Source organism: Fulmarus glacialis, unplaced genomic scaffold (assembly GCF_000690835.1).
Source record: "Fulmarus glacialis isolate BGI_N327 unplaced genomic scaffold, ASM69083v1 scaffold5610, whole genome shotgun sequence".
NCBI lineage: Eukaryota > Metazoa > Chordata > Aves > Procellariiformes > Procellariidae > Fulmarus > Fulmarus glacialis.
This window is the reverse complement of record NW_009189527.1, coordinates 111022-128507: the sequence shown is the minus strand read 5'-3', so window position 1 is coordinate 128507 and position 17486 is coordinate 111022.

Below are 17486 nucleotides of genomic sequence, written 5' to 3'. Positions count from 1 at the left end.
ATGTCCCCGTCTCTCCCTGCTCCTAGCAGTGCAGCTTCGTAGTGGAGGTGCAATGGCTGCAGTGGAACTGTGCTGGCTTTGTTCAGTTAAGAATTTGGGTTTATAGTGGTTCACCCGTTTGGTACGGTCCTTTTTCAAGGTACCTGTTATGCTTAGTGCTAGAGAAATAATAATAGCAGAAATAACGAGGGTGGTAGTACAGTAAAGCAGCCAAGTGAGAAATGCAGGGCTCCAGCACAAGTGAGACCTATTCTGGCTCTTCAGCATCTGCTCTTCTCCCTGGAGCCATGGCTTCTCTACCAGCAACGTCTACAAAACCTTGAGATGCCTCCACTGAAACATGGTGTCACCTGCACACAGCTGAGCATGTTCAACTGAATGTGACCCTTTGCCAGGTGTCTGTAGTTATGCTGATGGGATTTGGATGTATAATGAGAAGCCAAATTTACTTGAGATACCCTTGCTCCAGAGTGCCAGTGTCAGGAAACAAATTACATAAAAGGAAAGTAATGCACTCCTATGCCCATACTATACACTTAAGATTAATCCCCTGTAACTGAAACTGATTGTTCACATAAATCTCACCCTGCTTTTAAGCTAGGACATAACCTCAGCTTAATTGATATTCATGCTTGAAGACAAAGAAATCAATTTGGCACGTCTAAAGAGCCTTTAGGTTTTTCACAGAGAAAGACTTTCCCTGGTAAATGAGCTTGTCTTTTTATAGGCTTGGGTTTGCAAACACGGAAGATATGCCTTTAATAATTACATGCACAGAGATAGCTCTCCTTGGTGGGCTTGGAAACAAAAACACCTTCTGGATGCATCCTTACTGTGGTCTCCTTGGCTTTCAAATGCCCGGGCACATGAAAACTTGCACAGATAGTTCCCATTCTTTCCCTTGCTGTCTCACTATTCCAGGATAAGGTGACCATTTATAATTATTTATCAGTGTGTACATAACCAAGCCCTGTGGAGGCACCTTCAGAAATGTGGGTATGCCACTTCCATTCCTGTTTTATTGTTCTTTAACTGCTGCCCACCCAGTAACATCCTCAGATTCAGGCAAAAGTGCACAAATTAGGTGGGAAAGCTCATTTTACCACCAAACCTGTGGTGTGGGCTTTTCAGCATAAAAAAAAATATAAAGTGTGAGAAAGCTCAGCCCCACTTCTGGCTGTCTGGAGTTTGGATGGGGTTAGCCGCGTACCCGCGGCTTAAAGCTCTGAACCAAGCAGCGGGAGAGCAAGGAGTCTGTGCGAGATTTTGAAATGAGCTTGTACAGCAGGTTCACTGCACGCTTATCATGCCTTGTAACATGCACTGCCTCCATGTCCTACAATTTATGTGCTAAGTATTTCTAATATAGCAACCACATTGATTTCAAGGGCAGTTTGCAGAGCGGTGTGACTCTTCAGCTGACAGGGAAGGTAAAGCCTGAATGCCCTCTTCTAGCCGTAGAAGAGCTGTGGTACGGCTGAGGAGCTGAAACCGGTCCAAAAGAGCTGCTGACACAATGTGCGCGTGAAGGAAGAGATGTTTTTTATGTAGTGCCTTATGAAAACAAACACGTACCTGACATGTAACTGCATCTTGACATAAGATGCCGAAAGAAAAAGCCTTCCACAGGAAAGTGCTTATTATTTTCCCTTCGAAATGACCGAGTGCTTAGGGAAGGTGCCAAAAGATGTCCCTGACGGCTGACAGTCTCTGTGCAACCATTAACCTTCAAGAGCTTGAGAAGCAGCACACAAACTCCCCTGATGTGAATTTCTGCCTCTCGCCTGCGCAAGCTGAGCCACCTCTGGGCGTAGGAAATTCGGGTACGGCTGTATCCACCAAGCCGCAGCAGGCCAAGGCCACAGCACCAACTTGCAATAATCCACACTGCGTAATGGCCAGCACTCTCCCTGGATTTGCCCTGTGCCAGCAAGCGCTTTCCTTGATGGGCTCGAAGAGACCAGGGACTGTTCCCACCAGGCACAATGCAGAGGCCACCCTGTGTGAAAGGCGAGTTGAACCACATGGACACAAGCTGTGCCACTTGTCTTCAGGGCCAGGGAGTGGCTCCTGGCCTGTTTCATTGACCTGTTTAAAGGCTGATAAATTAGAGATGAGGTCTGGGTTTGAGGTCTGGACCTTGACCACCTGCACCACTTGTTCCTTGGCATGGGTTCAGGCTGCCCTGTCTCCCTTCAACAAAGGTCTGTTTCTAAGCCAGGTTGTGCCACCTGAGCTTGGAACCAGAGATCTGTCCTTAGACCTCCTTTATTTGCCAGTTTAGGCCTTGCACATAAGACCTGTGCATCATTGTCCTTTAAAGGCTGCAAGCCATAGTGAAAACAGGGGTGCTTGCTTTGCCACATGGAGTCTTTCACATGAGGGACCAGGTGTTACAGAGTTTTTCAGCTAGAGGGTTGGTATCAAGGTACGTCTTCACATGGCAAAGAAAGGACATGGAGGTACTCCAGCTGGCTAGCTGAGATCCTGAAAGCAGTCTAGGGTTAGAATGAGATGTTAATGGTCCTGTCTCAGGGCTCAGTTGGGACAGAGTTCAGGGAAGAGCAGAGGTGTTATTAGGAAAGCCTAAACTTGTAAAAGCACTAATCTGAAGAAGGACATGGGGACAAGAGGGCCATGTTTGAGGCAACATGAGGACAAGCCAGTGCAGGGCCAGGAAGATGGATCAGGAAGGGACAGAATCAAAGGCTGAGGGTGACCAGGAAGCTCAGGAGCCAAGGCAGGAGCAAGGTGGGATTTGTCTCAGCTGAGTGTAGGAGCTGAAATCCAGATGTGTGCATCTGAGCTCGGCTTATTCACCTGCAACTTCCCCCTTACAGGCAGCGGAGAGAGAAATAGCCAAGTGATGCCAGAATCAGGGCAACAACAGACTGAACTGGGAAGGAAGTTTAGCTATAACTCTGCCTCTCTACAGCTTCAGATGGTTTCACTTAATCCTGATGTTATTTCATATACAGGTTTCTTTAATTTTTCAGCCTGCGTTCCTTTAACTACAGTAACCTGCGTAAGGCCAGTAGCAAGGAACTCCAGCAAAAGGGCATTTGCAAGTCAGTTTAGGTTGATACTGGTGTCACTGATGCTCATTTTCACATCTGACTGTTACGAAAGAGTTGTAGTTTACCTTGCTCTATATCTTAGTGTAAATTTGCTGTTTAAAACTCTTTTTTACCTCAATTTCTCATCCTGAAACATTCACTTTCCTCTCATCTTCTGCCAGCGTCACCTTGATGTCCATCACCTGGAGCGGCGACTGTGTTGCCCCTTTCCTATTCTCTTACTGTCCTTTTGTCCTGGTTTCGGCTGGGATAGGGTTAAAGTTCTTCCTAGTGCTGTGTTTTGGATTTAGTATGAGGAGAATGTTGATAACACACTGATGTTTTCAGTTGTTGCTAAGTGCCCTCCTAGTCCAAGGACAGCTCCCATGTCTATCTGACTGAGCTAGGGACACAAGATGGGAGGGAACATAATCAGGACAGCCAGCCCAGCTGGCTAATGGGGTATTCCATACCATGTGACGTCATGCTCAGTATATGAATGGTAGGCGTGATCCAGGAAGTACCTATCGCTACTTGGTTATCGGTCAGCACGGGTGGTGAGCGATTGCATTATGCATCACATATTTTGTATATTTTATCATTATCATTATTATTTTCCCTTTTCTGTTCTATTAAACTGTCTTTATCCCAATGCATGACTTTTTCTCACTCTTGCCCTTCTGATTCTCTCCCCATCACACTGCAGGGTTGGGGGGGAGTGAGTGAGCGGCTGCGTGGTATTTGACTGCCTGCCAGGTTAAACCACGACACCTTTCTACTTCATTCCTGGGTTCCATGGCTTGAAAAATACTAACCAGCCATCACTGTCACCAGTTTGGCAGCTTTCTAGGTACAGAAGCACATAAAATATTGAGCGATAATAAGTGAAAATGAAACAAGGAGCAGTATGGCAGACCACCACAATGTTGAGGTTCTTGAATCACAAGGTTTTTTTCCTTGAACCATTCTCATTTCACAAAATCATCCATGTAACTACTGTGTAACCACAGGCAGTACCAAGCCCACAGTTATTTAACACAACACTGAGTTTTCTCCATAACCTATTAATTTGGATGATCTCTGACAAGTTTAAGCCGTGCCTGATTCAGATCCTGTACATCTCTGCTGCTGATGATTGCCATTCTGATAAACAACAGAGTGAAAGGAAGAAAACGGCATGGGCCTGCTCCTCCGTTTACTTACTGTATTCTCAATAGCATTGCCCTTGTAATATACCTGTTACCAATCAACACTTGATATAATTTTAGTGAATGGTGCAGGAGCAAGCCCGAAAGCTAAAGCAGACCTTCATGTAAAACAGGCAGCAGGAATAAATGAGGAGAAGGCTCACATGGGAAACAAAATGGAGCTGTGACTCGCAGATCCGATTTTCCAATGCTGACCTCGCAACCTCAGGTCTACCGGAGAGACAAAGCAGCTCTGGGAAAAGAGCATTTGTGATGAATGAGTTGGGACTGCAGCAACAGAAGGGGAGTGGGAGGTTTCCCCCTGTAACTGCATCAGCACTTTCTGTGGAAACAGGTTCTCCACTGCCTGCCCTGAAGTTAGTGCTGACACGACCCCAAGCAGGGATGAGGTTAATGATCTGCATCCTAAGCTGGTGAGTACTGGGTCTGCTCTAGTTTGCAGTGGTGGAGGAGCTGTGTTCATACATCCCTGTTCTGTGCTGGAATGCGCTGGCCTAATGGCCATGTGGATGGAGGAAAGCAGTGAAGGTGTTAAATCCTTCATTGATCATTTAACTTCTGGGCTATGGTCTAAATCTGAAGCGGGTCTTGCCATATAGCTTCACACCACAATCTTGCAGAGCCTTCTGTTTGTGCTTCCCTGAGCCTATGAAAACAGGACAGTCAGCTCTGCTGCTCTGCTGTAGAAGAAAGAGTTGTAGCTCTGATTTCCTTCCCTCCAGTGCTAAGCTGAAACCCCAATGTGGAGAGAAAAGATATAATCCAGCTCCACAAAGTAAGGGTAGGATACTGCTCTGAGTACTTTGCCTGTGGATGCACTAAACAGACCTCTGTGAACTAAGGGCAATGGGACAGTTTTCCATCTTAAGTTAGATTGGAAGGAGGAACAACTAGTCAACTAATGAGTAGCTAGTAGTTAAGTGGCAGTCACTTCTTACAATTTTCTTTCCTTTGATACATGGGACAACGCCAGGGCACTGTGTCACACAATGGGAAATGCCCGGTGTGTCAGCGTAGGTTGCAGGGAGGAGCGACGCTGCTAGATCAGGGATGGTCGGCAGACCCGAGGGCCCAGGGTGCAGCTGGAGCACAGTCCCAGACTGGGACAGGCGCTGGGGTGCTGAGCTACACGTGCATGACGTACAGCCCCCTCACTCTAGGGGCAGGAGGGTCTAAGCAGAAGCCAAATATGTATGTCTTGAGCTTGAGACTCCGCAGGACTGCTAGGGTCTAATTTTGTCTTCACACAACTCAGAGTCAGGTTACCCATGACGTTCTTCAGTATTTCCCCTAAAACTTGAAAACTATTTTTTTCCCAGCACTGAGGATGCTTTTGAAGGAGACCAGCTTTGTCACCTGGCAGCAGGGACTGGTCTGCAATCAGCATCAGGCTAAGTGCACAGGAGTCTGCCACAGCAGCTGCTGTGGGGAGCAAACTGTCCTTGTCCGCTGACCCCCTTTTGATTCAAAACCTCTTTGGTGGGCAATTTAGCTGCAGGCAGCAATGGAAGGAAATGGGCCAAGCAGGTACATGGCTAATTGCTCCTTTGTCTGTATGAAGTCCGACGTGCGGCAGCTAGATTGCACTTCCAGGTAGCAATGGGAGGAAGCCAGTGCAAGCTGAAAGTCCTGCTGGGCTCCGCAATTCAGGCCCACGGCTCAAGGTCCTCTTGTCGCTGAGCTTTTCCCGCATGTAATTCTAGAAAGAGCCTCTGGTAAAGGCAGTGTTCATCTCATTATCGATTCAATTTTTGTGACAGCCCTGCTAGGGCTCTTAATTTCTTGTGTTAAAACAACAAAGGAGATGACCCAACTGCAATCTCTAATAGGTATCATGGGTCAGTAATCATTCATTTGTTATAGTGCCTCTCACCCAAAGGACGGAGATGAAAACTTGTCCTCCTAATGGCAAGAGCTGTAAATTAGTTTTATTTCACTGTTAAATCTAGAGGCCTGAAAATTAGGATGACCAGCCCTTAGCTGGGAAAAAAATGTGTCAGCTCAAGGGATTTTCTGCATTAGGCAAATAGGCAGCTCATAATCACCCATTAAACAGTCACAGCGGCTGTCTCCTGACACCCTTTGCTACTCCGAGTCGTGACTCCCCTGCTGCACTGAAAGTGGTGAAACTTTACAAGTCTGATGTCCAATTCTGGACCAGTGACCCCAGCTCCACTTCTAGCCACGGAAGAGAAGTGAACATCTCCTATAGGTGCTGCACGGTAATTTTATCTTTCCCTGAAGATGAGGATGTTCAAGATAGGGATGATGAATTGCTCTGTGGAGGTACATCTTATCTGCATTATTAAGGGAGCTTCAGGTGAGTAGCCGAGATTTGAACATGCCTATCTTTTAGACATATACACTTAGGTGAGACAAATCCCACCCAAAATTTATCTGGTTGTTTGTCAGAGGTGTTTCTTCTGCTAAGTAATGCTATCCTTCTCCTTGAAGGCTTTGTAAGCCCTGTGGGTCTAAAAGATGTTATTCTGAGTTGGCATGGACTCTCTGTGGATTTGGAAATTGCAGGGTGAGCCATCACTGCATGCTCATAGGGTGGAAAAGAGGGAAATGAAGGGTTTTAAAGACAGGTGAAAGCTATGTTGTTAGGGGCATGAAGGTGCCTAACAGCCTTCACTGAGCAAGTAGCTGCCTGTGAAGTCTCAGAAACACCTGAGTGGCTCCTCCTGGGAGTGTGGGTGTCTCTCCTGCGGTAACTACACACAGGATTCATGCCTTTGGCCTGGCAGGCTGCACAAAACACCACACAGACATTCTTGTTTGTTAAGCTGTCCTCGGTTCAGCTGGGATAGAGTTAATTTTCTTCCTAGTAGCTTGTATAGTGCTGTGTTTTGGATTTAAGATGAGAATAATGTTGATATAACACACTGATGTTTTAGTTGTTGCTAAGTGGTTCTTACCTAGTCAAGGACTTCTCAGCTTCCCATGCTCTGCCAGGTGGACAAGAAGCTGGGAGGGAGCATAGCCAGGACAGCTGACCCAACTGGCCAATGGGGTATTCCATTCCGTATTATGTCATGCTCAGTATATAAACTAGGAGGCATAGTTCAGGAAGCAGCGAACGCTGGACAGGCTGGACATCAGCCAGCAGGTGGTGAGCAATCGCATCGTGCATCACTTGCTTTGCATGTTCTATTATTATTGTTGTTTTTGTTGTTGTTATTATTTTACTTTATTTCAATTATTAAACTGTTCTTATCTCAACCCACAAGTTTTCTTACTTTTACCCTCCCGATTCTCTCCCCCATCCCACCAGAGGTGGGGGGAGGGAGCGAGCGGCTGTGTGGTGTTTAGTTGCTGGCTAGGGTTAAAACCACAACATAAGCCTGGTCCTAGAGGTCTGTCCAGAGCTCTCCTAGCCCTATACAAAACCAGAAGTTGATGTAATGCCCATCCCAACTCACTCAGGTTGTCACAGGGGCGTGCAGTTCCTTGCAGCAAAGCCATTCTGTTCACCCCAGGATCACATCCTGATGGGGAGCCAGGACTGCAGCCAGGAGCTCAATGGTTTGAGACCTGGGCGGTGCAGCCGTGCCCTCTGTTGCACGCATGCACACTGGCCCAGGGAGGAGGTGGGCAGCACTGCAGCATGAGAGACGGGGAGCAGACCTCCCCTCGGTGTTCCACCCCAAGCCACCACGCTTCATCCCTCCAGCTCTGGCAGCCCTTTGGGAAGAAGGAGAGAGGTTTGTCCTGGCAAAGAAAGGCTGAAATGCCTTTGATGTGATGAAATGAGTGGTCTCATCTTGTTCAATAATATGTCACACAGAAAGCTCTATAAAAAGCTCTCTATAGAAAGCTGCAAAAAAAAAAAAAAAAAAAAAATCCACTCCATTATCAAATCCTCAAAACCCATAAGTGTATCAGAATAGTTGCACAATTATTCACTTTTATGATGTGGAAGGTATGGAGTGTTGTACAGCCAGGCAAGTTTATAAGAACATGTATTAAGCTGCCTGTGTGGGGAGGACCTGGCTGAAGTTAAAACATAAAATCTTCCCACAAGACAAGTGAGGGTGTGAGGGGGGACATTAAAGTGCAAGAATGGCTTTGAATAAGAAATGTGGCACCTCTGCCCCCTTTCTCCAATGCTACACTTGCACTGAAATAGGAAATTTTAGGATGAAAAGTCAGAAAGACCGGAGCCAATAGAAAAAGCCTGTGATGTTACAGCCAGAGCTGCACAGCCAACGCCAATGGATTTCCAGGAAAAGCCTCCCCAACTTTAAAAATAACTAGACTCCAGGAGCTGCAGCTCTGCTGGGTGGCGGGTTTCTAGCCTCTGGATTGTTCATGGTTTCCTCATGAACATTGTCATCCCCTGGTGACATCTGACCAGTCAGCGTCACCTCAGTGCCTGGTAAGATCACGGAGCAGATTCTCTTGGAAGATGTCAAAACATATGGAAAACAGGGATGTGATTAGAGACAGCTAACATGGCTTCACCAAGGACAAATCATGCCTGACTGATTTAGTGGGCTTCTACAATGGAGTGACTGCATCAGCAGATGATCAAGGGAAGAGCTACGGATGTCATCTACCTGGACTTCTGTAAGGCTTTGGTTCCCCACAACATTCTTACCTCTAAATTGGAGAGAGGTGGGTTTGATGGATGGATGCTAGATGGATAAGGAATTGACTAGATGGCAGCATCCAAAGAGTTACAGTCAATGGCTCAATATCCAAGTGGAAACCAGTAATGAGTGGTGTCCCTCAATAGTCCATACTGGGACTAATACTATTTGATAACTTCATCAATGACATAGATAGTGGGATTGAGTGCACCCTCAGCAAGTTTTCAGATGACACCAAGCAGAGCAGTGCAGTTGATTCGCTAGAGGGAAGGGATGCCATCCAGAGGGACCTTGGCAGGCTTGAGAAGTGGGCCAATGTGAACCTCATGAAGTTCAGCAAGGTGAAGTGCAAGGTCCTGCACCTGGATCAGGGCAAAGCCCATATCAATACAGACTGGGAGATTAAAGGTTTGAGAGCAGTCCTGCCAAGAAGGACTTGGGGATCCTGGTGGATAAAAGATTGGACATGAGCCAGCAATGTGTGCTCGCAGCCCAGAAGGCCAACTGTATCCTTGGGCTGCATCAAAAGAAGCGTGGCCAGCAGGTCGAGGGAGGTGATTCTGCCCCTCTGCTCTGCTCTGGTGAGACCCCACCTGGAGTACTGCATCGAGCTCTGGAGCCCTCAGCACAGGAAAGACATGGACCTGTTGGGAGCGGGTCCAGAGGAGGGCCATGAAAGTGGTCAGAGGTATGGAACACCTCTCTTGTGAAGAAAGATTGAGAGAGCTGGGGATGTTCAGCTTGGAGAAGAGAAGGCCCTGGGAAGACCTTACTGCAGTTTTTCAATGTATAAAGGGGGGTTATAGGAAAGATGGAGAGAGATTTTTTACAAGGGCCTGTAGTGACAGGGCAACGTTTTTAAACTGAAAGAGGGTGGGTTTAGATTGGACATAAGGAAGAAATTGTTTACGATGAGGGTGGTGAGGCACAGGCACAGGTTGCCTGGAGAAGTTGTGGATGCCCCATCATTGGAAGTGTTCAAGGTCAGGTTGGATGGGGCTTTGAGCAACCTGATCTAGTGAAAGATGCCCCTGCCCATGGCCGGGGGGTTGGACCAGATGATATTTAAAGGTCCCTTCCAACCCAACCATTCTGTGATTCTATGATTCCTCTTGCTGGTAGCACATGAGGTCAGAGTGGAGGTGCCAACCAGCTAGGGGATACCAGGGGATTCCTTCCCCGAAAGGGCAATGCTGCGGGAGGGCTAGCATGGAGACTGACTTGACCTCTCCTCCTTTTCTTTCTCTCAGATCTGAGGCATTTTGACAGGGCAGGCTGGGGAAAAAACGAATGCTGCTGTTCTCTGTGCTCAGCTCCTTCTGCAGGCAGAGCACTGCAAACTTGGGGGCCGTCAGTACAGTACCTTTCCATAACCACGAATGTTAACTTAGCAGGTTTTTTGTTGGGGTTTTTTTTTTTTCTTCAACAAAACCCTTTAAACTTTCATTCTATTAATAGAGATAATTTTCTTGCTGTAGGTGGAACATTGTCTTCTCTGGCTAAGCTGAACCTCCCTTTCTGTTCTTTCTTTCCACCTGCATCCTCCCCATGTAAAGAAAACTTCTAGAAGAACTATTCTTTGAGAATTTGAGGGGAAGGAAGAAGGAACAGGCTATGATTTGCACAAAATTAAAAGAAGTAGTATTTGTGACACAAGCCATATGTTCCCACAGAAATGTCCCTTTCCTTACTGCAAAGAATATATCAATGAAGCAACAGCATACATTACACAAACTAAAAAAATTTCCCCAGACTTGCAGGTTGTTTTTCATGCCCAAAGCTAATGACTTACATTGGTTTTCTGGATTGTTTTGTGATTTTTCCCTTTTTTAAGACTGACTGCCCAAACTCAAGCCACTCTTTCAGCTGACAGTGGAGTAATGATGAATTTTGGGTTGTCTTGTAACAGGGAGACTTTTTTCATTCAACGCCACACTCATGTTGCAGGTACCCAGAGCAAGGGCAAGCTGAAAGCTCAGGGCTAGGTCACTAGTGGAGAAGGGGCAGGGACATGTAGGGGAAAGGACAGTTACTCTGAGCCCAGCACAATTTGTTTTCCCCTCTTCTCTTCCTAATGCTCCTGAAACCTGAGCACAACCTTCACGACACCAGGCCATTCTGGATGGGTTTGAGATGTCCATCGCTCGCCGGTACCAGCGGTGCCTCAGCAGGAGGGAGGTGGACATGATTTTAAACCACTCTTGCATTCCCCCAGACACAGTTCTCAGGGGAATGTCCTAACCAAAAATGAGGAGTATCTTATGGCTATAGGTTGCTCGGTGATTGTTACAGAGGTGTAGGCACGGGCACAGCCAGACAGGACAGGGACCCAGTGTCAGCAGCATCGGGTGCCCTGTGCTCCCTCCCTGCTCCACCTACGTGGCCTCAGCCCAGGATCTGACCTCAGCTGTGACCTAGTGTAGGCTTAATTGCTCATTATCCCGTGCAAGTTGCAAAAGCAATGTGACATAGACCATGGAGCAAATCCTTGTCCAGCAGGTGTGTGTGGATGGGATTGGAGACATAGGTCCCACCAGGGAGGTTGCAGCCTTGCTCAACAATCACCACCTCATCCCTTCTCTCCTTCCAGCAGACAGTAATGTTTGTGCCATCCTTTGGCACTCCCAGGGTGCGTTCCTGAAAGAGCAGTTAGTAAATTTAAATGTCATATGATTATGATAGCTGGAGGTTGCCTGATGGAAGGGATGTATTTCTATTGTCTCGGGGTGGATTTGGTCTAATTATCTCAGATGACACCAGCAAATCTGCTCCTCTTGGAGACATGCTGTTACTGTAGTAACCTGTAAATCAATATTGGATGATGAGTTATTAAAGCCAGTCTGAACTGGAAAGTTTATGAGCACAGTGGGCAATAATTTCTTCTTTTCTTTTTTTTTTTCTTTTCCATATTAATTTCTTCCTCAGTGTGAATGTAAAACACAAAATCAACAGGTCAGATATAGGGCTTTTGTGAACTCTACCTCCTATCAGACAGAAGAGATGCAGCCTGGAACTACTTTATCACTTTGCTTTTAATTAAAGCCTGTAATGGTTTTGCACTTTGTTAACAGGCCTTATACAGAATACAAAGTGGGTAAAGGATGAAGTGAATCTTCAGATAATTCTACGTTTTGGATTATCTCTTTTTACATATGCAGGCCATTCACTACATCACCCAGAGCCACAACCAGCATTGCCTCATGAGCAATCCAGTGACAAACAGTGGTTACACACCACCCTTCTGGAGCAAGAGCTGACAGCATGCAACTTGATTTCCAGTACTTTCCCTGTGTGGCCAAAGGGGATGGTGTTTAGAGGCATCACCCTTGCCTAAACAAGGAAAAAAAATCTTCTTCCAGTCCAAGGAGAAGAAGGTAAACTTCTCCATGCCCCAGTGCCCCAGCAGCTGCAATGCAACATCAAATACTCTGTCCTATGGTTTGTTGTCACTGCATTGTGCCCAGTCCTAAAATGCAGCAAAGGGAATTCAAGTAGTAAATCAGGTCCTGAGGGCACGTCCCACTCTCCAGCCTGGCTTCTTCTGCATCCGTAGTGGCTACAGCCCCTCTGCAAGGCTGGGCAGTCTGCCAGGAGGAGGTTCAGAGTCCCCTGGAACCAAAATGGAGAGGGAAATTATCAGATTATCTTTAAACTACCAGGAGAGGAGGAAGCCCGTGTTTCTGACCTGCAGCTGCCCTCCCTTCCCACTTCTGTTGTTGATGGTAGCTGTAACTCAGGATCCGGGGTCTGGATTTGTCCCCAGTAGCCGTCTGCACTTCAGGGAAGCTCCCTGTGTTGGAGGCAGAGTCTGTCTCCGCTCCCTCCATGGTCACGGTGGGTACGCCGGCTCCTGCACAATCAAAACAGCCTCAGTTCAGCTCCTTGCTTCAGTGCCTCTGCAAAGGGCTTAAATGGTAGTGGCAAGAGCACCCTCGTGGGCTTCTCCTTGAGGAACAGGAGCAGTTCATTGTCTTCTATTGTTCCCCTTAGTATTAAAAGCCCTTCAAAATTTCCGGGAAGCCAATGTTTCTGTCAGGGGGTCCCAAACCCAAGTAACAGAGAGCAGAAAGGCAACGTGGGTGAGGGTAGTGAGCGTGGGTGCAGGATAAACCTGCACTGAGCAAGGATGCTCCGGACAATACGAGCGTGTCTGGTCCTATGCGTTCCCACAGTCATGGTCTCATACTCTCTTTACTCAAAGCCAGGATGCCTTTTTTCTGTTGTTACAGATCTTAAAGCTAAGATTCATCCTTGGTTAAGCCCTGGGAACAGGCACAGGGCAATTACCCCAGAGCAGGTGATGTAGATCAACTTGCCAACCTGCCAGACCTCTGCATGTCCAGATGCTTCCATTTCATCCATTTCATCTCCATGCTTTTCATTTATTTTGGCTAGCAAATAACCGTGCCAGATGCTCCACAGGAATTGCCTGTGTTCATGATTTTGTTTGTATCTACTCAATGTATTTTATTCCTCAAAGAAAGCACAGAAAGTAATCTCAGGTTAGCCACAGAGAAAGATCCAGCAAACACAACAGTTAAACCAGGATCATTTGTCTGGGTGTCCATGACCCATTTGCAGCTTTGGCTGAGGATCAGCGAGGTGGTACATCTCCATTCAGCCTGAAACAGGGGAAGTTTCGGTGTCCTCCCACATGGGCTGGGAATGGTTCATCAAATTTGGTGTTAAAGCAGAAGAGCTGGAGAACATGACCTTGCTCCACGCTGCCGGTGCCTGCGCCTAAACCTCTCTCAGAAAGCATCTATGAGACTGAAATGCTTTAGTATGGATCCTGTTTATATTTCATTGTAATTACATTGTTTTCAATATATTGAAGAATGTCAAGTTCCTTGATGTTTTTTGCTTACACTTCAAGACTGCATGACAGTTTATGTTGAAAACCCTGATTTTTGAAAAGCAAGCAAGGAGATTTAATTTGAGAATAATGTCTTTCTTTCCATCTGGGATACATTTAAAATGCTGTAACATACTTTTGCTACATCTACCACAAAAACAAATTTCTTTTTCCCAAAATACCTCTAAAAATATGTGGCTTCATCTAAAATTCAAGGTCCTCTGTTACAGAGAAGTGTGGTGCTACAGTGCGGACATGTACTAAAGAGGCATTTTCTCTGCACGCTCAGAGGTGTGTAATTAGCATGAGGACAGCCGTTAACACATCCTGTGCACTGTGTCACACGCCTGATTATGTTGCAAAGCGAGATTAGCAAAATGAGCTTGAAGTTGTCCTCTCACTGCCATTTGATAGTAGGGAAAACAAATCCTTCCACTGCCAAAGCTGCAACTAATATTCAGTACTTAAGAAATTCAACTGATGCATTCATAATGAAGAGGATTTTGTGTAATTAAAATTTTAAATAAATCCCCAACATGAGCCCTGGCTTGGACTTCTTAATTCCAGATATGAAAGTACAGCTTTTGACAAAATAGGTTGAAGGTTTTTTTTTTCCTTCCTTCTCTTTTCTTTCATCTAAAAGATTTACAAAATCTCATTAGCATACTAAAAAATAGCAGAAGAGAAATTAAATGAAGGCCAGGATTAAAAGACTCACTAGTTTCTTCATGTCACCTTTATAGTTCTTTTGAGCATCTGTCCCTGTGTGGTGGGTGTAAGCAATGTGGAGGTGGATGTTAGTGGGTGGCAAAGCTTTTATGAGGCTGAAAGAAGCTGAGAATTAGAAAATTTTTGGAGGCAGTTTCCATACAGATGAGAAGAAGCAATCAGACCCTGAGAAGCCAGGGAAGAGGAGGAAGACAGTAAGAAAACTGAATAAATGGCACAATTCACTGGCAAAGAAAAAGCCTATTTGTTTCAACAGAAACCCTGAAAGTCGCCATGGAGCTCTCACTCAAAGTACCCCAAAGCTGCAGGCCCAGGTCCCTCCTTGCCTGCAGAAATCTTTAGGTCAAAGCCAAAAATCCACCAAGTTCTCATGGCATGTTTCCAGGTTGCTCACCTATCTGTAGGGTGACTGCATCCCTTGTTGTCCCTTGTCACATGTAGGGTGATGGAGGAGATGAGATGAGTGACGGCAGGTTAGCAAGGAGGTCCTGTAGCTGGGAGGAAGACCACATTGCCCTGAGAGCTGGACTCCATTCATGCCTCTGCCTGCAAAGCCCTGTATGATATTGGAGAGTTATTTACAGCAAGCTGTTCATGGATAACTTCTAGTCAGATGATCTCTGCTCCCGAGTTGCTCAACCTAAAGCCTTAGACTTGATTTGCGGGTAGTTTGATCACTTGTAGCTGCATCTGAGGCAAATGGAGGCTGGATTTTGAAAATATCAAGTGCTGTACGAGGCAATTCTGCTATGAAAAATCAAGTGTTGTGCGATATAAGCTGGGCAATAAAATATGGTCAATACACTTGGATCATTAATCCCTCTGTGCCTAAATTCCTTTACCCTAAACTGGGAAATAATACTGCCATTGTACCTTAGCTCAACATCATAGGTATCAGCTGACAGATGCCTGTGATGCACAAATAGACACAGCCACAACAATGAGCCTCGTAGAAGAAAAAATACATGATAAAATGAACTTCTAGAGACAGTTTTTTAAAAAATATGCAGTCTCAAATTCGGGACTATTTTCACAAGGACAGCAAAAATAAGTTCATAGTCAAAATGCACGGGCTTCCATCCCCCAAGTCCCACCCTCAGAGAACTTTTTAAAATAAAAAAGTACCAGAATGGTTTAAGTTGGACAAAACAATGTGGTTTTCCCCACTGCATTTTTTCCCCACTCAGAAACATTTTAAACAGACCTGCAAGAATTACGAGTCTATATATTAAATATGTGTGTGTTTGCATAAGTGCCTATGTAATTTAATATATATTTTAAAGTCAGCCTCAGGTGTGAATCAGGTGTGATCCAAACAACACAAGAGTTATACACGATAGGAAACTGGATCTCCGAGTGGGGTCAGCAATAGCAGGAGGCAGCGTTAGCACAGGTGGTGGGTTTGTGTCAGGGGGTGCAAGCATAGCCCCTCTCAGCCCCTGGCTCCCTCCGAAGGTCACAGCTGCCGTGAACAGGCACGGCTCCTACCAAGGCTCCTGTAATCCAGCCAAGAAAGCTGTGGCTGAGGAGGGAAGAGTTTGGATCCACAGAAGAAGCAGGTATGGGTTCCCTCTCCGGAAGAAGATTAGGTTTCAGGCTGTGCTAAAGCTGGACCGGGGTAGAGAGGGAGCACTCTCTGCTAGTTCAGGCTGGCTGGAGTGTCAGATGGCTTTATTTTCAACTCTGCCATTTTCTGTGTGACCCTGCTGAGAAGCTCTACTTGATGGCTGTCAGACTACACCATTGACTTTCCCAAGCAAATAGCCCAGCCCATGGGTGAATTAATGAGTGTTTGCAAAGTTGTGTGTGATCACTGGATAAAATGCAGTTGCATAGATGTGAAGTGTCTGGAAAACAGTGATTTTTCACAGCATGTGCTTTGCTGTCAGAAACCCTTATTGACTGGGCAACAAATGAGTCCTTGTCCTCATTCCTTGGGATGTTCTCTTCAGAACACGCTGCATTGTTCATGGACATGTAAAAGGCTAATTTTTTCCACATTATGTGCATTACTGTAAGTAAAAGTATGAATGAGGCATCCAGGCTCCCAGTATAACACTGGGGTACACTGGAAATGTGGAAAGGTGACATTTATCCTTCACTCTGAAGACCTGAGCAGTGTTTATTCTTCTACAATGTGGTGGTGCTACTCACCCTCCTTTTACTCCAGATCATCAGGATCTGGGTTTTCTCCCGTGGGGTGGGAGGACTGGATTTAACCCTCCTTCACCCTGAGGGGTTTGCAGTGAGCAAATTCCCCATTTGCAAGTCAGGACTTCAATTGCAAGGCATTTGGCTGCTCAGGGCAGCAGCCACCTTTGCTCTCCCGTTTGAAGCTGTGCCAAGGTGCAGCAGAGAAGCAGGGCTTGAGGGATCGCGGTGTAGCTGGTGCCTGCACCCCACAGGGCCGGGAGCTCAGCCAGCATGGGTTGCGGCCTCTGTTTCCACTATTTTTACCGTAGTTGACCTAAAGTCTTTGCTAGTTAAAATACAAAAGGTCCCCCAGACCATGAGGAGCAATACCAAAGCCCTCTCTCCTGTGTGGGTGCCTCAGCTTTGCAGGTGCAGACTCAGACATATTCTTGTGTCTTCTCTACCTCTTGGAGATCTTGGAGATCTCTACCTCTTGGATCTACCCTTCAGCCTTTCCCTAGATTTTCTATCAAGTCACTGGTGACTGGAGGTGTAATGGTGGTAGGGAGCCACAGATTTACACCCTCGTGTGAACAGGCATCTATTTCTCTCTCTTCGGACTGCATTGTCTCCAGTGCAGCAAGAGAAGCCGATAGTGGTACAACTCTCTCCTGACTGAAATAGGGGTGCCCTTCTGCTCCTCGGTTAGAAACCAGTAAAACCTTCATGGGTCTGCCCCGGGGATGGGTTTGGTCCTGGCTGCATGTAGAGAGCGGTGTCCGGGAGGATGTTCCTTTGGCATCTCTTGGGATGAAATGAATTGCACTCCCGGGCTCTGCATGGGCTGTAAAAGGAGCTGATGTTCTTCAGAGTTAGCCACCTACTCCTCAGACATTGAAGTTAGAATAGA